The following is a 26,691-nucleotide window of genomic DNA, read 5'->3' as shown; positions in this document are numbered from 1 at the left end:
TGGACTAGGACCGGGGAGACCCGAGTTCAAATCCCCATTCAGCCATGAGACTAGCTGGGTGACTCTGGGCCAGTCACTTCTCTCTCAGCCTAACCTACTTCACAGGGTTGTTGTGAGGAGAAACCTAAGGAAGTAGTACACCGATCTGGGCTCCTTGGAGGAAGAGTGGGATGTAAAAATAAAAAAATAATAAATAAATTTCCTGCTTGTGGGCATCAGAACTTCCTGCTTGCTTGTAACATGTCCCGACAGGCTTTTGAGAATCTCTTTCCCAATTGGGCTACATAAGATTAATGAAATAGAAGCGCAGTGCAGGATAAAGGTGTAATTTGCATCTACCTAAGATATGCTATAAAATAAGGACATTTGACATTGGGACAAGCCCAGGAAAACTGGGATGCCTAGAGGATAAATTATAGGCATGCTCCCAAACTTTAATGTTAAACTCTTGCTGAAACTTTCAGTGATTGCTGTGAAACTACATGCCAACTACATTTGCAAAACTTCTTTGAAGATAAATCCCTTTTTCTTAGTGAAACACTCACTGTGAACAGATCACCTGACCAAGCAGTCTTTTGTTTTGTCAGTTTCTTCTCTATTTGTGTCAATTCTCTTGTAAATGTTCTCTTTGACATGACTTTTTTCTCCCCAAAGCATCTCTTGTTCCAAAATATGCTTGCTGTAAATTTGCCCAGAGGACACAGCTGAATTTCCAAGTGGCCATGGGAACTAAATTTCTCAGGAGGCAATACAATAAGTTTCAGATTCTCTTCCTTTGTCTTTTACTCACCTGCTTGCCCCCAAATAATTACCCACATTTTGCATTCTTTCCAAAGTCCACAATGGCTCCAAGTGTTTGCTTCATCTCAAAAGTTTGTGTTTAGGCTGTTGCACAAAAGAATCACCTTTCTTTGTAACCTACATTAGAGAGAAGAAAGTATTTTTTGCTAAACTTTCTCAAGCCCACAGCCTGCTCTTTACTTCTGTCTGTTATTGTTGGAGGTTTTTTATCTATTGCTTTCCCAAGTGGCAGCGAATGGCTTCAAATGGTGCCACAAGTTGGGCCTTTTTTTAAAAAGTACATGGTTTGATTCTCTGTGTATTGCTGCCTGTTCCAGTCAAATGCATTAGGATTCACGGCACTCTATAGGAGTCACTGAAGTACCTAAGCAGCAAAATGCACAGATTGTGTGAGCGAAAACTAGCTCCCTCACCTCAGCTGCAAAGCCCTTCAACAACACCTTAAAAAGCAAACTGATTTGGGTTTTGTTTCTCTGCCAAGTTGTTTTCCCTTTTCTGCTTGTCTCTTCTTCTTCAGAGTTCACTGAACTCTAGTCATTGAGATACCTTACAAAAAACAGGCAAAGGAAACACCAGTCCCTTGGGTGGCAGAGTTTCAACTAACAGTACTTTTAAAATTGTCATCACTGGTTATACCAGTATGCTCATCAACCTTGAGCTGACACCGAGGGCTACTTCACACAAGAATTTCATACATGGAAGTCATGGAATTGCATAAATCTCGTGGCTAGCTGGTCCATGCATACAAAATCCACACTGGAAAAATACATGCAGTATTTCTACTGTTTTGTCTTATGGATATATCTCCTATTTGAGGCGCATAGCATAGTGGTAAAGCTAATACTACTACTACAAATATGAATATACAAATATGACAATACAATGAATATTTATATATGGCTTTTCAACAAAAGTTTCCAAAGCGGCTTACACAGATATACACAAATTAAAAAAATGTCTCCCTATCCCCAGAGGGCTCACAATCTAAAAAGGAAGCTAAGATAGACACCAGCAACAGCCGCTGGAGGGATGTTGTGCTGGGCATGGATAGGGCCAGTTGCTCTCCCCCTGCTCAATCAAGAGAATCACCATTTTAAAAAGGTGCTTCTTTGCTCAGTTAGCAGTTATACAAATACTTATATACCACTTTTCAAGAATCCTCAAAGTGATTTACATAGAAAAATAAATAAAATGGTTCCCCGTCCCAATAGGGCTCACAGTCTAAAAAATAAATACAAGGTAGATGCCATCAGCAGCCATTGGAGGGTTTCTATGCTAATATTGGATTGGGATGGTTGCTCTCCCTGTCCTACATATAAGGGAATCACCACTTTGAAAAGTGCCTCTTTGCTTCTTTAGCAGGGACGGAAGTGGAACTCATGCTGTAGATGTAGGATAGCTCAGGTGTAATTACCAGCCATTTCCGCTTAATAATAATTCCTGGAAACAGGACAGGAAGATATTCCTGCTTAAGGATTTAGAGACAGCTGCCCCTCAGGGTAGGATATACTGGGCTAAGCAGATCATGCCCTGACCCAGTCAGGGAGTTTCATGTATTTAGATTCACCTTAGTGAGCCATGCACTAGTCATGCAATTTCCTACCTGGCAGTTGTGAGTAGGAAACTAATCTTTTGTGAAACATCCCAGAGACACATTAAGTTAGAGAAGGCTGTCTAGAATTATCTAATGCACTGTGTACAAATACGTGCTGGTTTGAAACTGTATGGACAAAAGTCAAGGTGGTGGAGCTGAGGATGTATTTTACTTACTTACTTACTTGGAATATTTATTTACCCCGACCCTCCAGTACACTACTGCTTAGGCGGCTCACAACATTAATAAAAAATATACAATGTAAAAGTAAAATAAGACTAATAAAACTGACCAAATTTTATATGACATCCTCTCAGCTGGAGCTGGCTGTGGACTGAGCAACTTCCTCCACACAGAATGGCCTGACTAAACCTGAGGATACCGTTGGGTTGGGAAAGTAACATCTCTGTCTTTCTAGCAGCAATCTACATAAGCATCACTGTTTTCTGGGCCTGTCACTTGCCACTTGTTGTTTTAAGGATAAGCATAACCACATACACCACTCTGGGTTCCTTGGAGGATGAGAGAGAGATAAATGTAAACAAACAAACAAACACCCTGTAAACTAAGTGTGCCACTGCACTCACACAAATCTTGTGTTAGTTTTGCATTTTTCAGCCACTGCACTCACACACATCTCCATCAAGAAGTGATGCTGTCCTTAGGAGAATGCAGAGGAGCTATTATTTGTCCACATAGAGGTAATAAGGCTGTTCCATTGCAGCTTTATTATGCAGATTTAATCCCATCTCCTGTTTCTATGACAGAGTATTAAATGAGTGTGTATGTGCTTCAGGTGACACTACTAATCCAGGAGAGGCAGTACTAGATCTATATTTTTCCAGTTCCAAGTCAAGGTGTGAAGGTTTCTGGAGCTGGAGTTCATGGAGCAAAGAGAAGCAAAGAAGGAAAAGAGGACATGCTACTTCCAATTTACCAGATAAATCCCATTTTATTCTGTTTTTATCAGATTGGGGCTCTTCTATTAACAGTAAAGTTGCTATATTAATGTCAGCTGCTACTAAATCAAAATGGGTACTATTTGAATGTGGAAATGAGTACTACTTTAGTAATATATGCCTTGGTTTATTTGTATTTTATTTATGTGTTTCTTTGCTGGTCTATTGACCATAAGAAAGATTGATTGATACTTCCAGCTCTTGACTCCTCATCTAAAGAATACTAATCCCCCCCCCATTTTCCCCCAAAATAAACAAAGCTGTTCATCAGAATGCAGGGGGGATGCAATGGCAATATATATTTCAAATTTGTACCAGGCCTAGCGAAATTAAGCATGGTGCTGAGTACAAGAGGCATGCCATAGTGAATCTCATTGCCTTTATCCATGCATATTATTAACATCATGATTGGGGACGCAAATCTTCCCTATGCAGAGAACATGTTGTTCTATTGCAAATACAGGGCATGAATTTCCCCATGAGGGAGATGGGCAAGGTTCTACTTCACATATTAATGTAACCTGCAAATATAAGAAGCCAAGTTGCTCACATAAGGCAGAAGCATCCTAAGGTTACTTGTACCTGCATGACACGAATATGTATGAAATAAGAGGAATGCACTCCAACAAAGCACCAAAGAGGCACAGAGGAGACTACTGAATTACCCTCATTATAGAATCATAGGAACATTGTTCAGAATGAGACATAATGGTGTCTTCTTGAAATGAGCATTTGTATCAAGGCAGAAGGTCTTCATTATATTGACCGTGAGAATTTACCTTAACAGATATTTCTTTGTCATTTACTTGCTTAACAAAATGTAGCTTAAATATAGCATCAGGCTATCAATGAGCTATTTTGTTCTTTATGCAGTTTTCCAGCTGGTCTGACTGAACCACGTCAAGACAGAAGTGACTAGTCTAAAGTGATTCTGACCTCTTAGCATATATAATAGTACTTTGGGCCCAGCAGATATACCTTCATGAACATCAGTGCTTCACATAAATTACCCTATGTAGATAACTCTCTGAGACAGTTATGTTACTTTTGAATGAAACAATCGAAGGCTGCTCAGTATAAAAAGTCACAAATGTGGAGACTGCATTTGATATGCAGGTGGGCATCCATATTTCCATACGAATTACACTGTAAATCAGAATCACTTAAATACTAATTAAGTTGTCTCTTCAAGGTTATTTTATTACAGTGTGCTTGCATTTTTTCCCTTTTGCACCAGAGTAAAATGTTATCAGATCTGTCAGATTCAAAAATTAAACCATAAGGGATACCTATTAGCACAACAATGCTGGCAGATTTATCTCGACAAAGCCACAATGAAATTTAAAAAGTGTGTCTAGCAGGTTGACTCTGGGATGCTTGATCAATGCCCTCTGGTGGCAACTACAGCATGAATAATAGCTATGTATAATTTAGAGGTGTATAAATATAAATCTGTCAATGTATGTATATATATCTTTAAAGATGTAATCCAACTTCATTAAAACTGGTGCAAGCTTTCATACATTGCAACTGGAAGTTGATTGCATCTGCAAAATATAGGCCTATAATAATTATATTAGTTACAGCAGTCAATCTATTGTTCATCCTTTTTGAAAGAATATGATAGCAAAAATAAATCATTATTCCGGATGCATCAAGGTTAGAATTAGGTTTGTATCTGCTTTGTTGTAGGACTGTCACTTTCCTGAAACTTCCTTCTCCTATGATTTAATACACTTTCATGTTCCGTTACACCTTAGAACAGGCTACTCAACTTTGGTCCTCCTCCAGATGTTGGCCTAAACCTCCCATAATCTCTGGCTGTTGGCTACTGTGGCTGGAGATTATGGGAGTTGTGGTCTAAAAACAGCTGGGGGGACAAAGTTGAGCAGGCCTGCCTTAGAATAACAGAAAACATCCGTTACGTTGACAAGAAAAAAGTTCTTTGTAGTATCTACAGCATTCTGTAGATATGCTTTTTACATTCAGGCCATCTCCTTTCCATTTAATCCAGTATTCTTTACTGTAAGACACAGGCACCAGTGGCAGCCCCCATCAACCCTGAGTGTGGATTCCTGACTAATTGCTTATTGGACCTGTGTGTGAAGCTTCAGCTAAAGCTGCATACTTTGCACTGTCTCCTTGATCATGTGGGGATGATCATTCTCACTGTGCAGTGTTCTAAAGGGTTTTTTTTTTTTTTACTCCAAAGAAGGACAGTTAATAGCCCCTTCACTTAAAATATTTCAGGGCAAGGTGATAGCTCAGATGTTGTATAAGAGCTGAGACCTGGGGGTGGGATGTGCAGACCATTGCCCTGTTGGATGTAGTCCACAATTTCCTAAGGAAAATTTGGGGTGCTCCCCAGGGCACTCCTACTGCCTATTTAAGAATGGAGGTAGGGTTACCCTCAATCTACGTTAGAGTCCATCTAGCATTGTTAAGGTACTTTAAGAAATTAGAAAGTCTCCAAGAACACAACCTAGTTAAATTTTGTTATTTGCACTATATGGGTGGGAATCAATGGACCAAACTTTTGTCTCACATCCTACAAATGTACTCTCTGCCTCTGGTGGATGAATTTAGTTCTTGGAGCAGAGAAAATATCAGAGATTGGCTCCTCAAATGGGATGCCAGTAGTTTTGCCGCTGCGGTACAGTCATTAAAGTTCTCATTCTGGTCCTACCATTATAAGAAACATAGGAGTCTCTCTCTATGTCGGATTAATATTACCAGTGCTCCACTGAGGAATGCTTTACATCTTTTAGTTTTCAGACTATGCCTTCAGCATATCTTGAAGGGAAATTTTGCAAACTCCCAGTGGAACAGCACCTTTGTCCTTGTGCCGCTGGTCAAGTGGAGGACATCATCCACTACATCTTCCATTGACATATTTATGATGAGATCAGAGAAAAAACACTGAAGATAGATAAACCTAAGGGGTTGGATGTAGAATGTTTGATTTATCTTCTTGTAGGTGCAATTCCACATGTCAGCTGTCAAGTAGCTAATTCCACTGTGCTTTATTTTAAACTCAGAAGAAATTTATATGTTCTAAAATGTAGCATTGGTTTTAGCTCAACTTCACTGATAGGGATGTGCAGCAAATTACTTCAATGCACATCAAAGGGTTGCAAGGGGTTCCTTTAAGAGGAGGCAGGCAGGTCCTACCTGCTCATCCTCCAAGCCCCCGCTGGCTCACCACGGCGCTATTGCTATGGAAAGACTCTCATGCAAGCGGCAGCTTGTGCCACTTGCCCCTCTAAAATGCTGTGCCATGGCGATGGGATGCATACCCGGCAGCCCTCATGTGACATTGGCACGTAAATGGCATTGACGCATGCATCAACGCCATTTGTGGGGCTAGCATGTTATCTTATTAAATTGTAAAATTAAATTTTTAAAAGTTATAAAAAATAATAAAATGAATGAACTCCCTTGAATGGCTGCTCGGGGGGAGGGGTTTCCAGTTCAACAGCAAACTGCACTGTGAGGATTCGGTTTGATATTAAGCCATTGAACCAAGCCAGTTTGATGTTGAACCTGTTCGACATCTAACCTGTTCACACAACCCTACACTTTACCACTGGGCTACTCCTGTTCCCTATTGGACTATTTTAGAACCCTTCTCCAAACAGCACTATTCTTCCCAGCATTTTGGTCACTCTTCTGCTTCTTCTGTGACAAAAGCAGGGATGTTTGGATGTTTTATAAACTTGGCTTCCTCCAATGTCATATGATGTTTCATCCAGGGAACTCCCACATTCACTTTGAATATTGCTTTAGGTGTAATATATGAGGTGGAGGTGGAGTGGCTGTGGTCTATAAGGATAATATCTCCCTTACCAGGGTCCCCATCGAGGTATCTGACCATATTGAATGTGTGTACCTATGTTTGGGGACCAGGGATAGATTGGGACTTCTGTTGGTGTACTGATTGCCCCGCTGCCTGATGGAATCCCTTACTGAGCTCACGGACTTGGTCTTGGAACTCACGTTGGAGTCTCCCAGACTTTTGGTGCTGGGGGACTTCAATGTTCATTTCGAGACCAATTTGTCCGGGGTGGCTCAGGCTTTCATAGTGGCCATGACAACTATGGGCCTATCCCAAATGGTCTCCAGACTGACGCACATTGCAGGGCACATGCTTGATCTGGTCTTTTACTCTGATCAGGGTGGTGTTCAGTGGGTGGGGATTCCTGTGATTTCCCTATTGTCATGGACGGACCACCATCTGATTAAGGTTAGGCTTACAACCACTTTCCATCTCTGCAGGGGCGAGAGGCCTATTAGAATGGTCTGCTCAAAGAGGTTTCTGGATCCAATAGGATTCCAAGAAGCCTTGGAGGGATTTAATGTTGGCTTTGCAGGTGATCCTGTTGATGCCCTAGTGCAAAATTGGAATAATATGCTCACCAGGGCAGTAGACACGATTACTCCTAAGTGTCCCCTCCGACCCACTCGCCCCTTGGTATATAGAATATCTACAGGGGCTGAAGCGGCAAGTTAGGCAACTAGAGCACAAGTGGAGAAAGATTCAACTTGAATACGACAGATTACGACATAGAGCACATTTAAAGATCTATGCTCAGGCAATATGTACGGCAAAGAAGCAGTTCTTTTCTGCCCATATTGCATCTGAGTTCATGTCCTGCGGAGTTGTTCAGGGTTGTGAGGGGGCTAGTATGTGCTCCCACTTCCTTGAATCAGAAATTGGAGCCATCGGTTACCCACTGTGATGTGTTTAAAGAATTTTTTGCAGATAAAATCTCTCGGATTTGGGCCAACTTAGAATGAGAATCCACAATTAATTTGATGTCTGAACTGGAGGTGTCCAGCAACTCCTCTTATATGGTTCGACTGGGTCAGTTTCAGTTTGTGATTCCTGAGGATGTGGACAAGCTGCTGGAATGGTGAGGCCTACCACTTGTTCTCTTGACCCTTGTCCAACATGGCTTGTTCTATCTAGCAGGGAGGTTGTTGTAGGAAGCCTGGTAGAAATCATAAATGCTTCTCTGAGGGAGGGCAGGATGCCTTCTTGTCTTAAGGAGGCAGTTATTAGACCTCTTCTTAAGAAGCCTGCATTAGATCCCTCAGAGTTGAGCAATTATAGGCCTGTTTCCAACCTCCCATGGCTGGGCAAGGTGAGAGGGTGGTAGCCTCTCAGCTCCAGGCAGTCTTGGAGGAAACTTATTATCTAGACCCATTTCAAACTGGCTTTCAGGTGGGCTATGGGGTGGAGACTGCCTTGGTTGGCCTGATAGATGATCTCCAACTGGGAATAGGCAGAGGAAGTGTGACTATGTTGGTCCGTTTGGATCTCTCGGCAGCTTTTGATACTATCGGCCATAGTATCCTTCTGGAACGTCTGAGAGTGTTGGGGGTGGGAGGCACTATTTTACAGTGGTTCCGCTCCTACCTCTCAGATAGATTCCAGATGGTGTCAATTGGAGATTGTTACTCTTCAAAATCTGAGCTCAAGTATAATGTCCCCTAAGGCTCCATACTCTCTCCAATGCTCTTTAACATCTACATGAAACCGCTGGAAGAGATCATCAGGGGATTTGGAGCTGGTTGTTATCAGTATGCTGATGACACCCAGATCTACTTCTCCATGTCAACTTCTTCAGGAGGTGGCATAACTTCCCTAAACTCTTGCCTGGAAGCAGTAATGGGCTGGATGAGGGAGAATAAACTGAGACTGAATCCAGATAAGATGGAGGTACTTATTGTGCGGGGTCAGAACTCTAGAAATGATTTTGATCTCCCTGTTCTGTATGGGGTCACACTTCCCCAAAAGGAACAGGTTCACAGTCTGGGAGTACTTCTGGATCCACACCTGTCCCTGGTATCTCAGGTTGAGGCAGTGGCCAGAGGGGCTTGCTATCAGTTTCGGCTAATACTCCAGCTACATCAGTTTCTTGAGATGAAAGACCTAGAACAGTGGTACATATGTTGGTAACGTCCAGACTTGACTTCTGCAATGCGCTCTATGTGGGGCTGCCTTTGTATGTAATCCGGAAACTTCAGTTGGTACAGAATGCGGCGGCCAGGTTGGTCTCCGCGGCGGCCAGGTTGATCTCTCGTTGAGACCTCATCACTCCTTTGTTGATAGTGTTACACTGGCTGCCAGTAGGTTTCCGGGCAAAATACAAAGTGCTGGTTATAGCTTATAAAGCCCTAAATGGCTTAGGCCCTGGGTATCTAAGAGAATGTCTTCTTCATTATGAGCCCCACCGCCCACTGAGGTCATCCAGAGAGATCTGTCTCCAGTTGCCACTGGCTTGCCTGGTGGCTACACAGAGACGGGCCTTCTCGGTTGCTGCCCTGAGACTGTGGTATGCGCTCCCTACTGAGATACGATCCTCCCCATCTCTGACAATTTTTAAAAAGCATTTGAAAACCCACTTCTTTACTCAAGCTTTTTCAGTTCTTTAAAAATTTTAAGGTTTTTAGGTGATTTTTAAATTGTTAAATTGTTTTAAGTTTTTGTATATATTTTAACTTGTTTTATGCTTTTGTTAACTGCCCAGAAATGAAAGTTTGTGGTGGTGTACAAATTTGATAAACAAACAAACAAACAAACAAATATGGTGATAATTTGATGTGTATATGATTGTTTATTATTTAAATATGTATAGCTCCATCTTTTAATCACAGGATTTATGAAGTGCCTAATAAGTATAAATCACAACAAAATCTTTAAAAACACAAGCTCTTTTGGCTTCTTTCAGACTTCCTATTATGCTTAGCCTGAGTTGTTCAAATTTCACTTTAGGTCACATTTCAGTAGCCATTCTAGTTTAGGAATGTGGAGGAGTTAAACAGGTGATGGGGCTGCTTCTTGATGTGGATTCACACTCCGCATGTTAATATGATTATAGCTTCACCAGGAAGTCCCTGTGGGAACTTAGGTTACTTATTTGAAGGTCTACATACAGGAAAACAATTTGGGAAGAGGGGAGTCCATCCCTCAGAAGGTATCCTGGGCAAAATAATTCCTTTCCTTCTCTAGAATCTCATGGGGATGACACATTTATGAGAAACCAGATCTGACCTCTTTACTCACACACTGGTTTCCTCCAGATTGGATTCATGTTGTGTGCTCTACACTTCATAGTGATTCTGCAGAAGCTCACATAGATTTCTTTTGTTCCCTATTTTTTCATTTCCTGAAGTAGGGGCTCAGTAATTTGTCCAACACCATCCTCTGATTCCATAACTGGGTTGTGATTTGAACCATGGTCCTGATTCTGAATGTGGCCTGTGTGACCACAACAGTTGTGTGACCACAACAGTAAATGTGGTTAACGGGTTTAAAATTGAACAGATAGTTGAAAATGCTTTAAGAAACAATTTAACTGAAGACATCACCATATTTATTCAGATGGATGGCTGTTCCAGTTAGTATAGCAATAGCAATAGCACTTACATTTATATACCGCTTTATAGCCGGAGCTCTCTAAGCGGTTTACAATGATTTAGCATATTGCCCCCAACATTCTGGGTACTCATTTTACCGACCTCGGAAGGATGGAAGGCTGAGTCAACCTTGAGCCCCTGGTCAGGATCGAACTTGTAACCTTCTGGTTACAGGGCAGCAGTTTTTACCACTGCGCCACCAGGGGCTCTGTATCTATTCAATCAGTTAATAGTATAATCAGTACAATCAGTATCTATTCAATCAGTTAATAGTCTGCACAGGTCAGGTTAAAAACTAGACATTCCATTGCAACCATAGCCTTCTTTCAACATTCACCATTCACTGTGTCTGTGCATTCAATGAACATGAGTAGAACCAGGGTTGGCAGTATAGCAGCAGTGTCCTCCCTCTGCCCTATCAGCATTCAGCCCCATCCCTGCCAAACCTCTGAAGAGGGTTCTTCTGTACTAAGAGTTTCACACAGATCTTACTTCCTGTCATTACAGATGCTGCAAAGGATATAGACATTATCTGCATGAGTATTTCTAGCATGGTATTCCAGGCACAGCTCCTGTCCTGGGGCAGTCATGGGGGTGGCCAATGCCAGGCACAGATCACAGACATGGTGTGAGAACAGGCCTATATTTGCCCCTTATCAGACTGGCACACAAATGCTTCTAATACTCTGTTTTCAAACTGAAGCTTCGTATCTTGGCTTGCTCCTAGACAGCTCGGGGCTCCATGTGGCTGAAGAATTTTAAGTAGTCTCAAGGGATTAGTAGCAAACATTTTCAAAATTAGAAACAGCTCATGGCATTTCTTAATATTTGGTCTACAACTAATCTATTTTCATTTCTTAATCCATACCTATGCAATAATAGCTGTAACTTATTTTCCTCGGAACAAGAGGGTGGGATAAAGGGAAGCTATTGCTTTAAAGAACCTAAAGTGCTCTTTTAAATGGTCAAGAGATATTCAACTCATAATTCTTCAAATGACCTCATTTGAATTAATATTTCTCTCTTACATATCAAGGCAGCTAGCAGTATGTGGTATCAGTAGGTAACATAAAACGTCTGCCAAACTTGGTCAATAATTGCCTAGCTTTCCCAGCCATAATTAACATCATTCACAGACTGTATCTACCTAGATTTCCTGAAGGTTAATTGGGTTTAGATCACTGAAATATAATTTCTATCTGATAGATTTCATATGTTACAAATTGCACATTAGTTTACAAAAAAAGAAGTGTTTGTATGGAGTGTATCTTAATTAAGGGAGCATTTAAAAATTCAACTAGAAAGCAGCTTATCTGTGTTTTCCAAATGCAACTTGAAAAAGAATCATCCATATGGACTCTAGAGATGTTCACAGAAGTCAGTACAAAAACTTGGAGCAATAATGGCCACGGTAGGTCAAGTATTTGATTACTGTAATGTTCTGCCATGCAATAGCTGCATAACTTATCAAGAACAGTGCTTCTAAGCTTATGGTTAGGGGGTCTTCTGTTTCTAGTACTTATTCTGGCACATAAATTATCCTTAACTGTTGCACAAGCATAAGCCACAAATGTAACTATGTTGGCATGCAAGAAAAGAGATCTTGAAAGCCCCATACATGGCATAGGAGCACTAGGGAAGAGGGGAGACCTTTAGGGCTGGGAGTGAGCCATATAGAAAAATTAGACAGAGAAACACGATGCTTTAAGATACTAGCAGTGGGGAATGCAACCAGTGTTCCCTCTAACAGGGATTCCCAGATGTTGTTGACTATAACTCCCAGATCCCTCTGCTGCAATGGCTTTTGCTTGGGGATTCTGGGAGTTGTAGTCAACAACATTGGGGAATCCTTGTTAGAGGGAACACTGAATGCAACTATGGTAATCTTTCTGCTGATTTTAAAATACATTCTAGGTTATACTCAAATAACAATTTGTCCAACACTGATCTATTTATATGGGATTTGGTATTTTGGATTTTTACAGACTGTAGCATAAGATAATAGATTGAAGACTTTGAGGGTGCTTGGCAACTCACCAATGAATAGAAATCCCCAATCATAATGGGAATATGTTTATTCTTTCCAAATGAAATTTCAAAGAATTTTCAGAAATGGCTCCATCTGCAGCCTTCTGTCAAGACTCAGCCATGCCAGATCTTGATGTGGCCTCCTTTGCTGGGGACAAGGAGGATCCATCCCCTGTCTCTAGTCTCTATCATTGAACAAGCCCATAGTACTATCCAACCAACCAGATCCCACCCCTCGAGGGGATGTTCCTCGTGAGAAGTGGAGGCCTTGGGAGACCTCACACCCTATCATATCCCTAGTCCCAGACCCTCCTTTATCTATCCTGGACCCCAAGATCAGCAACAGCACTGGATCAGGCTGAAGTCCAGAACCAGTAGAGAAGCACTTGCTGGCCACCCAATTAATCTTTTCCCATGGGCCTACTTCAAAGCAGAAAGAATCAAGAGCTAATTCATGACAATGGATCAGGTCCAGGAAGGGGTGGCGCTTCCTCCTTTCCTTGTAAACTCCTTAGCCTCAGCACCACAAAGAGCTCTTCCAAAGCCAGCTCCCATGACTTGGCCTTGATCTCCTTCTCCTCTTCTGTTTCCATTCCCACTTCTCCTGTCCTCCAGCCTGTCCCTTCCTGTCTCTTTGCTTCTTCATCCCATTCTAGCCTCCACTTCAGCATTTACTTCCAAGCCAGACCCACCTAGTCTCCTTCAGTCTGAAGCTATAGATACCTTCACAGCAGGTCTTTTTATTCTCTCCCATGCAGGGAAATCTCCATTGTCAGCCCCACCCTTGCAAGGATTCTTTGCAAGACCTCATCCTCTCTTTATAGCTGTATCGGGGACAATAAGAATACATGATCATGGAGATCTATTTCTCCATGTCAACTTCTTCAGGAGATGGCATATCTTCCCTGAATGCCTGCCTAGAGGCAGTAATGGGCTGGATGAGTGAGAATAAACTGAAGCTGAATCCAGATAAGATGGAGGTACTTATTGTGTGGGGTCAGAACTCCAGAGACGATTTTGACTCTAGATGGGGTAACACTTCCCCAAAAGGAACAGGTTCATTGTCTGTGAGTACTTCTGGATCCACACCTCTCCCTGGTTTCTCAGGTTGAGGCGGTGACCAGGGGTGCTTTTTATCAGCTTTGGCTGATATGTCAGCTGCATCAGTTTCTCGAGATCAATGACCTCAAAACAGTGGTACATCTGTTGGTAACCTCCACTGGACAGCTGTAATGTGCTCTATGTGGGGCTGCCTTGGTATGTAATCCGGAAACTTCAGTTGGTTCAGAATGCAGCAGCCAGGTTGGTCTCCGGGTCATCTCGGAGAGACTACATTACTCCCTTGCTGAGGGAGCTACACTGGCTGCCAATTGGTTTCTGGGTAGAATACAAAGTGCTAGTTATAACTTATAAGGCCCTAAACGGCTTAGGCCCTGGGTATTTAAGAGAACGCCGTCTTCATTATGTGCCCCACCACCCATTAAGGTCACATGAGGAGGTCTGTCTCCAATTACCACCAGCTCGTCTGGTGGCCACACGGAAAGGGGCCTTCTTGATTGCTGCCCCGAGATTGTGGAATGTGCTCCCTGCTGAGATGTGATTCTCCCTATCCTGACTATTTTTTAAAAAGACATCTGAAGACCCAACTCTTCACCCAAGCTTTTTCAGCTTTTTAAATTTGGAGTTTTAATTTTATATTGTTTTAATTTTATACTTTTTTGAAATTGTTAAACTGTTTTAACCTTTTATATTTGTTTTAATTGTTTTTATGTTATTGTTAACTGCCCAGAGACTAAAGTTTGGGTGGTATACAAGTTAGATAAATAAATAAATAAAAATAAGCATGAGCTGTTTGACAGTTCATAAGGGATATTGGCTTGGATTGTAAAATTTTTATTATTTCTGATCAAGTGGAGAGGGCAATGTCAGAATCCAGTTCCAAAACTCAACAAGATTTGTTCCCCAAGAGGTTCCATATTTGTTAGGTGGTGACAGAAACTACAGTTAGTGAAGAACAGGAGTATTTAAGAAGGCAGATGATGCTCTGGAATATGTTTTCAGTTGGAAAACACATCCCAGAGCATCCTCTGCCTTCTTAAGGGCATCTGTGACATAGAGGTGTGCATGAACCAAAGATCACAGTTCAGCTTGAATTCAAATCAGATTATGTAAACTGGAAACTGCTGATTAGGATGAGATATGAATTCAAATCAAATTTGAGACAAACTGCAGGTTGCTGAACTGGTTCGGTTGAACCAACCAGCTGGACCAGTGAGTTTGACTAAACCAGTTCAGTGGTTCGGTGGTTAATACTTGTAAAGGGAAAGCCGGTTAGGATTCCCCTTTACAAGTACAGGAGTGGGGAACCCTGGCTCCTGTGAAGGGGTGGTGGAGAGGCCGCAAGAGAGGTAGTGAAAGGGTCTACTTACCCAAGCACACTGCCCGTGCCACCTCTCCCTTCCCCAGCACAGCCCATAGCTAAAGCGTGCAAACTCTTTACCAAGCTTCCCGCTTGGCGTCGGCTCAGTTCTGTCCTCCACACATGTATGGACATCATGCAAATGGCATCTACACATGTGTAGATGCCAGAACCAAGCTGCTGCCAAGCAGGCAAGCTTGGTAAAGGAGGGTGGAGCATGCATGCTTTAGCTGCCCCTGGGGGGGCAAGAAGTGGCGTGGGCAGTGTGCTTGTGAATAAGCAGACCCTTTCATTACTTCTCTTGTCACCGCCCCCGACTGCCCATTCAGTGCTGAACCAGTCCATCTGAACCAGGCTTGGTTCTGTTCATTCACACACCAAAACACTCCCAGTTCAGTCCACAATCAAATCTGGCCTGGTTTGAGGTGAACCAGTTCGGCGCTGAACCTTTCATGTACACCTCTATTGTGACAAATTCTCTATGCAGGGTGACAAAGGAACTGCATGTTTCTTCTGCTTCTAACCTATGTCCTAAAATGGGTTCCAACATGGCAGCAGCATCACAGGATATCAACAACTGCTCAACACTACAAAACTCCAGAACAAATCATGTATCAATTAACATATCTAAAGCGGCTGCATTAAAGCAGAAATATGGGTGTGTCTGAATGAATGTCTGGGGCTATAAAGTCACTCATCCTGCCAATAAAATGCTTGCTGAAAGAGATTAATAGCAATTATAAACTCACAGCTCATTATATCCTGCTCAAACTAATACAGATACAACATGATTTAAGATTGGAAACTGTGGCTAAAGGAATTAGTCTGCTCTGCATGAAACTAGGTTTATTTAATCAATGTTGTTTCCACTAGAAACGTGGATTCGTTTTTTCTTTAAGACAGAGTTAAAAGTTTTGCAGCTAATTTATTTTAATAAGCATTCAGTCACTGACTGCTGCAAAAAAAAAAAAAAAAAAAAGGCTAAACTGTAATGAAGCACCAGGAAAGAAAGCATGACTTAATTATTTTTCAGGGTGGGTAATGAATAAATTAGGCACACTGCGGGCTTGCCGATTGTACAGAATTTATTACTTTTGCTTTAAGAACCGTATCATGACAAAGTCAATTTTTCTCCTGAATGCAAGCTGATTGATGGGGTAATGTCTACTTGTGAATGACTTCCTCTCCATCAACATGTTGCCAATCTTGGTATCACAAAGTCAGTTTGAAGTTTCTTCAGCTTTGTGCTCTCCTACATAATTATAGATGACAATTATTCAGATTATGATTAGCTACTGAGAAATCCTTCTAGTCATATAACTTACTAACTAAGTACTGTAGGTAAGCTTACTGATGGCAATTGTTCCTTCCTTTGTTCATAATCACACAATCCACCATTCATTTGCGGGAAGGAGAACAGCTTATTCATGTGCATGAAATCCTACTGCACACAGAAAAAGAAGGAAGATCCACTCATCTGATTTACATGGATGTAACCCAAGCCATTGCAGAATACAAGTATTCTTTGGTGGGTGGGAGAAGGACTGTAGCTCAGTGAAAGAGCATCTGCTTGTAATACAGAAGGAACCAAGTTCAATCTCTGACATCTATACATAGGACTGGGAAACATCCATTTGAAACCCAGAAAGACTGTTCAGACGAGCAGCCCTATGCAGGCTTGCACCACTATCTGGGTGGGGCTCCTCATGTGAAGTGCCGGAATTGAGGCCTGCACACCCTCTTACCTCAGTCACCAGTTGTGCTCAGGCTGCAGGCAGCCTGAGCAGACACAGAGCTGGGTACCTACAGTGCCTGGCTCATGAGGAAATCCCCCAATGCACTGTGGTCCACATGTGGTGCATTGTGGGATTTCTGGAGGCCAGACTGCATTTCCCTGGCCTCCAGAATGTTGCATGGTTCTTGGCAAAGCCACTTGTGTGGTGGCATGAGCCAGCTGCCAGGTGCAGCAGAGGATTGCCTAAGAGAAAGATATGGTCGATCTTACCTCCCCCTACCCTGGTGCCCTCCGTGCCCTCTGTGTGTACTAGCAATGTGCCTGAACTGGTTCAGAGGTCCTTTTTTAGACCTCCAAACTGGTCTAGCAGTCCGGCGGTTCAGCTGGTTCAGCAGCAGGGAAGTTACCTTTAAAGAGCAGGGAGGGTGTTCTTACCACCACCCCTATCGCATCTCCCCCACTGGCACTGTCTGCAAAATCGCTGGCACGGGGCGGCAGCATAACCTCTTGCTGCCCCAGTCAGCATCAGACCAGGGCAGCAAGTGCATGCCATGCATGTGCACTGGCTACTTGTAGTCTGTGCACACGAACTGGCCACTTCCAGTCTGATGCTGAACAGGGCGGCAAGTGGGTATGCTGCCACCCTGCACCAGTGATTTTGCACGAACTGCTCATGTGCAAGTTCCAAGTCAAGCTAAAGCAGGAAAAGAAAGCTATCCAGCTTCCACAATATGATCTTGAGAGTGTTCCCATCATTTTCAAGGAGAACACCAGGAACCACTTTATTATTATTTCTTGTTTACACAGTCAAACAGGTGTTATTGACTGGTTTGTTTTATCCAGACATCGAGTCCTTCCCAAGGACCTGGGATGGCAGAATTTTATTGTCAATTGTTATAGATATTGTCGCAAAATATAGGCTGTTCCCAGTAAAGCTGCTTTTTGTAATTGGCTGATGGTGATTTCTGTGGCCCCTATGGTGTTGAGGTGCTCTTCAAGGTCTTTTGGAACTGGACCCAGGGTGCCAATTACCACCGGGTTTCATCTGCTTCTTTACAAAGGTGGCACTTGCTTTTTGTGGTGGATTTTTCTACTTTGGCTCTTATTGCATTTGTTCTTAGTGCCTGTTCTTGTGCAGTCAGTATTAAACCCTCTGTTTCTTTCTTCAAGTTGCCATTCTTAAGCCATTGCCAGGTCTTGGTGATGTCTGATTTTCCACTTATATTGTACAAATATTGACCATGCAGTGGCTTCTTTTTCCATTTTTCTGCTCGGTTCTTGACTTGTTCTTTCTTGTAGGCCTGCTTTGTTTCATTGGTGTTGAATAGTTTTGCATTATTTACCATTTGAAGTGCATCTTCTTCACTGTCCCTTATATATTCTTCAAGGCCTGTTTTCTCCTCCTCTACTGTTTGATGGACTTGCAGCATTCCTCTTTCACCTGAGCTGCGAGGGAGGTATAGCCTATTGACATCACTGCGGGGGTGCAGAGCATGATTGATGGTCATGATTTTCCTGGTCTTACGATCTAGCGTCTCTAGCTCTGCCTGGGTCCAGTCTATTATTCCTGCACTGTACCCGATAACAAGTATAGCCCAGGTGTTTATGGCTTGTATGGTGTTCCCGCCATTGAGTTTGGACTTTAGGATTTTTCTAACTCTCCTGATGTATTCACTTCCAATTTTTCTTTTAACTTCAGTGTGTGCGATGTTATCAGCCTGGAGAATGCCCAAGTATTTGTAAGGTTCTTTCTCTTCCAGGTTCTTGATCTTGCTTCCATTGGGCAGTTCTGTTCCTTCTGTTTTTCTTATTTTTCCTCTGTTCATTATTAATGCAGCACACTTGTCTAGTCCAAACTCCATTGCTATATCGCTACTGAATATATGGACAGTGTTTAGCAGTGATTTGATTTCTGACTGGGACTTTCCATACAACTTCAGATCGTCCATGTACAGCAGATGGTTGATTTGACTTGATGTTTTAGATGTTTGGTATCCGAGGACTGTTTTGTTGAGTATTTGTGAAAGTGGGGTCATGGCGATTACAAACAACAGAGGGGATAGTGAGTCCCCTTGGAAAATGCCTCTTCTAATGCTAACCTGTCCAAGTGTCTCGCCATTGATTGTTAACTGTGTACTCCACATGCTCATTGCTTTTTTAATAAATATCTGAATGTTTTTGCTGACACCAGTTGTTTCTAAACATTTTAGTATCCATGTGTGAGGCAATGAATCGAAGGCTTTCTTGTAGTCAATCCATGCAACACTTAGATTGGTTTTTCTTCTCTTGCAATTTTCTAAAATCATTTTGTCAATCAGCAGCTGGTCTTTTGTGCCTCTGGTGTTCGGGCAATTTCCTTTCTGTTCAACTGGAAGCTGTTTGTTAGTTAATAAGTATTGCATCACTCCATCTGCTATTATTCCAGATAATAATTTGAACATGGTTGGCAAGCAGGTTATCGGTCTATAATTGCTTGGAACTGCACCTTTTGCTGGGTCTTTCATGATGAGATGAGTTTTCCCAGTTGTTAGTCATTGTTCAATATAACCTCCTTGCAAAATGTGATTGAACTGTTTTGATAGTTGTTTATGAAGGCTTGTTAGGTGTTTAAGCCAAAAGCCATGCAGTTCATCGTCACCTGGAGCAGTCCAATTTTTAATTTTATTTGCTCTTTCACTTATTAATTCTGGTGCTATTATTAGATCTTGCATTTGTTGGTAACATTTTTTGACCTCTTTCATCCAGCCTGATTTTTTATTATAATCTATTCGATTGTCCCATAATTTCCCCCAGAACTGCACTGTTTCTTCTTTATTTGGTGTTTCTATGTTTCTTGCAGTTTCTCCTTCTATACTTTGGTAGAAAGGTCTCTGATTCGACTGGAATTGGAGATTCTGCCTGTGTTGTGTAGTTCTGGCTTCATATCTTCTAATCTTCTTTGACACTGCTGTTATTTGCTGTTTTATTATTTCCAGGACTTCTCTAATTTTCCTTGAATCTAGGTGGTATTTTTGGATCAGATACTTTTTGGTGTTTTCATTCTTCAGCTTCTTGTCTTTCATATCTTTCAATTTACTCGCATCTGATCTAAGCCTGGAGATTTTATTTTCTAATCTAATCTTCCATTTAGGTGATGTACTACTTTCTTTTTTTACAGGTCCGTTGATCTTATATCCGAGCTCTTGTGATGTTATTACTGTTGCTGCACTGTACATTAGTTGGTTTGTTTCTTGCAAATTATTGGTTGTTATTTCTGCAAGTGCAGCATTGACATCTTTTAATACCTGAGCAAGTTGTTTTTTGGCAACTGTTTTTAGAGCTGGCAATCGAACCCTGGTGGTTGTTTGGTTCATGTGCTTAGTTATTTTGCTTTAGTTCTTGTTGATTTTCTGTTAAACGGCATTTGGGTTTTTGAGGTGAAGGCAAAGGGGAGGTTGCCTCGTTTTGATTTTGAAACAGTTCAGCAACAGTGGCATCCTCTATTTCCAACACCTCCTCCACCTGCGCCTGAGCAACTGCTTCAGTTGGTGGTAATTCTTCTTCCATGTCTTGAGCCTGTGTTGCTCTTTGCAGTTCTTCCAGCTCAACTTCTGTGAATACTTTATTTCTGATTATGAATCTTCTCTGGTCTGCTAGCCTTTGTTCTGTTATTTCTGTATCTGGATGCTTCTCTTTCCAAATTTGGTACATTCTTTTTAAATAACCTCTTCTAGTTGGACTAGACTTGTAATAGCAGATCATTATTTCCTTGTTGGCATTTTTCATATATTTTTTTCGGTTAAGCGACGTTTCTTCCAGTAACTTTGCTGTCTTCAGCCCTGGTTGCTCATCTGAAGATCCTGAGTCCTGTTGCCCACTTGCCACCAGATGTCCAGGGACTCCAGCACTGGCGCGGTCCTTGTTGACCCGGACGACGACCGATTCAGTATAGATTTATTAAAGTTACGTCTCACCATATTGTTGATGGGAGAGGCACTCTTTGTCAGGCTCCTCTGTTGAGACCTGTCCAGTATGGTTGGACCTCTGGCATAGCTCTCACCTTCCTCAGAGCACGCAAGCCCCACAACCACGCCAAGGTAGTGCCTCACTGGGGGGCATTATTATTATTATTATTATTATTATTATTATTATTATTATTATTATTACATTTTATATTCTGTTCTTCCTCCAAGGAGCCCAGAGCGGTGTACTACATACAAGTTTCTCTTCACAACAACCCTGTGAAGTAGGTTAGGCTGAGAGAGAAGTGACTGGCCCAGAGTCACCCAGCTAGTATCATGGCTGAATGGGGATTTGAACTCGGGTCTCCCCGGTCCTAGTCCAGCACTCTAACCACTACACCACACTTTGAAGTTCTGAACCTCATTGATAGGGAACCGGAAGGACTTTGGAATGAAATCAAAACGTTGTTAAGGACAAATGTGAAAAGAGACTGTCATGGACCAAGAAACAGAAGAAAGCAAAATTGATGTCATAACAGACAGTGGAAATTGCCAAGAAGAGGAAAGAAGCCAAAGTCAAGAAAGATAAAGACCTCAGGAAGGAACTTGGAGAATTTCAGAAAGATGTTAGAAGCAAAAAGGAGCAGTACTACAATGACATATATAAAGACCTTGAGGATGGAAATAGACACGGAAAAACAAGGCAAGTTTACCAAAAGATCTCTGAACTCAGAGGGAGGTTCTAGGCTCAAATTGGTATGTTAAGGGATGCCAAAGGACAAATAGTAACTGATTCAGAGAAGATCAAACAGAGATGGAAGGCGTATACTGAACATCTGTACAGCAGGGACGTCAACATCCAAGATACTCTAGAAGATATTCCCTACTTGCAAGAACCTCTAGTAAGGGAAGATGAAGTTAGATCAGCACTCCGGTTATTACCAAGTCAGAAGCCTACAGGAATTGATGGAATAGCTACAAAAAATATGGCAGGCAACAGAAGAAGAATCAGTCTCTAACCAAACTACACCAGCAAATTTGGAGAACACAGTGGCCAACAGATTGGAAGAGGTCAGTCTACATACCCATACCAAAGAAAGGAGACTTAACAGATTATGCAAACCATCGCACAATATCCTTAATTTCACATGCTAGCAAAATAATGCTCAGGAACATCCAAAGCAGATTAGAGCCTTACGTGGAAAGGGAAATGCTGGATGTTCAAGCTGGTTTCATAAAAGGCTGAGGAACAAGAGACATCATTGTGGATGTATACTGGATAATTGAGAAAACCAAATACCAGAAAGAAGTCAATATGTGCTTCATTGACTATAGAAAAACCTTCGATTGTATCAACCATGTCAAGAAGTGGAATATCCTTAGGAAAATGGGCATCTCAGAACACCTTATTGTTCTCATGAGAAACGTATACACAGGACAGGAAGCCACAGTCCAGACAGAACATGGTGAAACAGACTGGTTCCAGATCGGCGAAGAAGAAAGACAAGGCTGTATACTTTCTCTTTCTTTGCTCCGTTTATATGCTGAACATATACTGAGAGAAGCTGGATTGGAAGAAGATGAGTATGGCTTTAAAGTTGGAGAAAAACATCAATAACTTGTGCTACGCTGAAGACACTACTCTGATAGCCGAGAATGCAGATGATCTGCAAGCTCTAGTAACGAAAGTCAAGGAGCACAGTGAAAAAATGGGACTACAATTAAATGCAAAAAAGACTAAACTAATGACAATGGGTACAGCAACCAGCCTCAGAACTGACAATGAAGACACTGAAGTGGTGGATAGCTTCTGGCTTTTAGGACTGACCATCAACAGTCAAGGATCCAGCAGTCAAGAAATACGCCACAGACTAGCACTTGGTAGGGTAGCAATGAAGGCCTTGGTAAGGATATTTAGATGCTGTGACATGTCTACACATACAAAGATTAGAATCATTTGGACAATGGTTTTTCCTGTGACACTCTATGGATGCAAAAGCTGGACTTTGAAGAACCAAGATAGAAAAAGTATTGATGCTTTTGAACTTTGGTGCAGGAGAAGACTTTTGAGGATACTATGGACAGCCAGAAAAACAAACAAATGGATCACAGAACAAATCAATCCAGAATTTTCACTGGAGGCACAAACGACCAGGCTCAAACTATCATACTTCAGACACATTATGTGAAGATCCAGTTCACTTGAGAAGTCTGGGAAAAGTTGAAGGAAAAAGAAGAAGATGACGACCAGCAGCAAGATGGATGGACTCGATTACAACAGCAATGAATGCACTACTAAGAGAACTTAAAGCGCCCTGAGCCATTTTTGGAAGTGTGGTATAGAAATCGAATGAATGAATGAATGAATGAATAAGGCCAAGTCGAAGACAGATCATCCTGGAGAGAATCTATCTATGCAGTTGCTAAGAGTTGACACCGACTTTACGGCACTAAATCAATCATCAATCAATCAAACTGCTTTGGGAACTTTTGTTGAAAAGTGGTATAGAAAAATTCTGTGTGTGCGTGTGTGTGTGTCTAACACACACAGCTGAAGGAACCCCTCTATACAGTTGGAAGAGGCAGCACCATGCATAGGAACCTTAAAAATACAGACACTGTCCAGACACCATCCAGACATCCAGAGCAATCAATGCCCTGCTGCGCAACCACACAGCACATGCAACACCTTTGAAAGGATGCCTTGCTAAGCAGCAGTGCTAGATCAGGTGTGTTATTAATGAAAGGGTTCCTTGTGTATTTGCCCCTCATCCTTCCCCATATGAAAACTGTCAAAACGTTTTGCATGGTAGTTCTAAGTAAAGGTCCTGAATGACTGGCAATATGCCAAGTTGTGCATTGCAGGTTGCTGAAGGGATACAATCCAATGGACAGAGACAGAAACCAGATTTGTGGGGCTAAGTGTTGTCTCTTTATATGACTGAATCAAAGTAAGGTTGCCACGTTGGGGGATTTCCATGAGTTTATTCCAGATGTAGCATTGATGGGAGCCTCGATTTGCACAGGGCTGGCACACTGTTATTTCTAAGCACCATAGTATCACTCCCCCTACAGTCTGGCATGTGTGCCTCTTGTGGGGAAACAACCTGGTTCAATTTCTGGTGTGACCGAAACTTCATGTGTTTATGCATAAATCTCTGCAGTCCTGAATTGCTCAAGACCTCTCTTGCTGTGCCCATCTTGTTACCCCATCCTATTTGTTCAGATGTACAAGGGGCGCCCATGAGATGCAGGAGAAAGCGTGCTTTCTCCAATCTGGCTCTTTCCCCTTAATGAAAGAACACTAGGGATGTGGCATCTCTTTTGTCAAGTACTGGCAGTAGGCGTGTGGAGATGGCGGAGAGCAGAGCAAGAACTTTGAGAGGTGGCCAGCGAGAAATTCAGCTGGCATAGAGCTGACTAGTTTCTGGGCTGCTCTGAGCCGTCCTTTCTATGGGTTCGGGTGGAGCTGCAGTTCAAAACCCAGGTTACCCAGGTGGAAAAAACAATGCGGACTAGAAAACAATGGTCCTTCTGAACCAGATATTTCAGCAGCAAAACTCACTACAAGCCAAAGGTTCAAATTCAGGTTTGGAGGCAAAAATGTGGCTGGGATGGGTGATGAAAGCATTCGGATGTCCACATACTTGAACCTCTGCCATGTTTAACACTGGTTTTGTGTTATGTCTGAAAGCAGCCAAAGTTTTTTTTATGACATAACCCCACCCCACATACTGTAATGGCTCAGCATTTTGGGGGAGAGGAGCCTTGTATCCATCTCTGAATCCATTCACAGAAGTCTTCTCCAATGTGTATGTACTCCCTAGTTTGACATATATCTGCAAAGCTGGCCCTTTGCTGTCTTATTGAAAGTCCAAGTAATGACATCCTAATTAATGTAAATCATACATAGGAAGTATTATATAATTGCTGGGCTTGCTTCCACAAGTGGAAATAAAATATTTTTTAAATCCATGTTAAATCTATGTGTTTTGTTTTATAAGAAAATTGTTATTATTTTCCTCATATATGGCAAATGTAAAGCTTTTGGAGGAAAATGGGCTATTAGACAAGAATGTATAAGATCAAAATAATCATAATAGTACATCTGCAACATATATTACCAAACTGCTCTTTTTTTTTTGTAGTCAAAGTTCCTTGGTGGTTAAGGGTCAGGAAGAAAGGACAAGGAGAGAGGTGGAAACAGATAGTGCTGTCTCCTTTTACAGTCTCCAGGGTAACATCTAGCTATGGGGGCTGTTCATCAGCTGAAGAGGACACTAAAGTGCTTATCTCTATAGAAAGGGAATATTCTCTGCCCATTTCTGAGTAGAAAACTATAATTGTTATGACTTATTCCATCACTTCTGACGGTATCAGTGGAAAAAGGCTTTGGGAAAGGTCACATGGTGAACATCCTGCCAGTAATATTTGCCCAAATAGCCTTTATAGCTGATGGCATTTTCTAATCATTTTTCTTTAAAATCACCACTATTATTATACCTATATGGTTAAGGTGAAGGATAAAAACAGCCTTCCACCATTATAAGCCCTGAATTCAGTTATGAAATCTAAACCATCCATCCACCTAGTGACAAGTCACCAAGCCTTGTAGAGATGTATCAGGCAGAAAATAATCAGGTGCATCTCTAGCAAGTGATAGGGAAGCTGCACCTATAGAATTTTTGCCTAGACATATGCCTTTCCTGCCCAAGACAAGCTGAAAGACCAAAGCAAACCATGGATGCAGGGAGCATAATATATGAAATTAATATGTACTGCTTATATGACATGGAAGTGAAGGTAACCACCTTAACCTATAATTTTCACATGTTTCTGGACTGCAAGTAAAGCACCTTAACCACCTTAAGTGATGCAGTGGGGAAATGCTTGACTAAAAGGCAGGAGGTTGCCAGCTCGAATCCCCGCTGGTACTATATTGGGCAGCAGCGATATAGGAAGATGCTGAAAGGCATCATCTCATGGCAATGGCAAACCCCTCCTGTATTCTACCAAAGTAAACCACAGGGCTCTGTGGGCACCAGGAGTCAAAATCGATTTGATGGCACACTTTACTTACTTTAAAGCACCTTAGTTAGCTCTTCTCTTAAATAGTCAGAGAGCTGTAGCCAAATGCTTGGCTACTTAAGTTACACCAATATGTGAAAATCAGCTACTCCCTGTCCCCCATTATGTTGATATTCCTTCTTCTTCATATTTCTGTCTTCAACCCTATACTTTCCCTGCTCCTCTGCTTGTTTGCCTCATTCTCACCAAGAGCACACTACCACCTCTGCCTAGGTCCTACATGCTTTCTCCACAGCCTTATTTTCTACAGTGACCTTTCCTCTTACAGTCATCTCTATAAACCTGCCTTTCATGTACTTGGCTTTTCTTTCTCCGTGGCTACATGATCATAACTCCCTGTTTTCCTGCACCTGCTGCTTCTTTCTTTGCCCACCCTATTATTCATCTCCCCTTTTTTCTCCAGATCACAGGGGAAACAAATATACGGCTTCCCTACTGCACTATGCACATACTGTTGAACTGTGGCAGTTGCCCCATTCTGAACCTCATATACATTATGACAAATTAAGGGATAGTCCCAAGTAGTAGAATTTTAGAGTGAACCAATTCAGACATACGGGTGTGAGTGTTTGAATGCTTTCCCATGTTAAAACACACAGTGAAGTGCTTCACACGATTGAAGTGAAGCATTGCGAGGTGGTTTGCAAGGAGAACGGACTCAGCCTGCTCTCCCCACAGATGAGCAGGGACCTTGCCCTGGACAG

General features: G+C 41.9%; 1 long non-coding RNA gene across 1 annotated transcript in view; it reads right to left on the bottom strand.

The window, feature by feature from the left end:
* LOC128323971 (uncharacterized) overlaps positions 1-26,691 on the bottom strand; it is a 67,748-nt gene that overhangs the window by 26,048 nt on the left and 15,009 nt on the right. Inside the window, exon 2 of the long non-coding RNA XR_008306557.1 lies at positions 791-918. This is a non-coding gene — a long non-coding RNA (uncharacterized LOC128323971). The remainder of the gene's footprint in view (positions 1-790; positions 919-26,691) is intronic.

This window comes from Hemicordylus capensis, chromosome 4 (genome assembly GCF_027244095.1).
Source record: "Hemicordylus capensis ecotype Gifberg chromosome 4, rHemCap1.1.pri, whole genome shotgun sequence".
Taxonomy (NCBI): domain Eukaryota; kingdom Metazoa; phylum Chordata; class Lepidosauria; order Squamata; family Cordylidae; genus Hemicordylus; species Hemicordylus capensis.
Note: the sequence above shows the minus strand (reverse complement) of the source record. Positions and strands in the feature narration are given on the sequence as shown.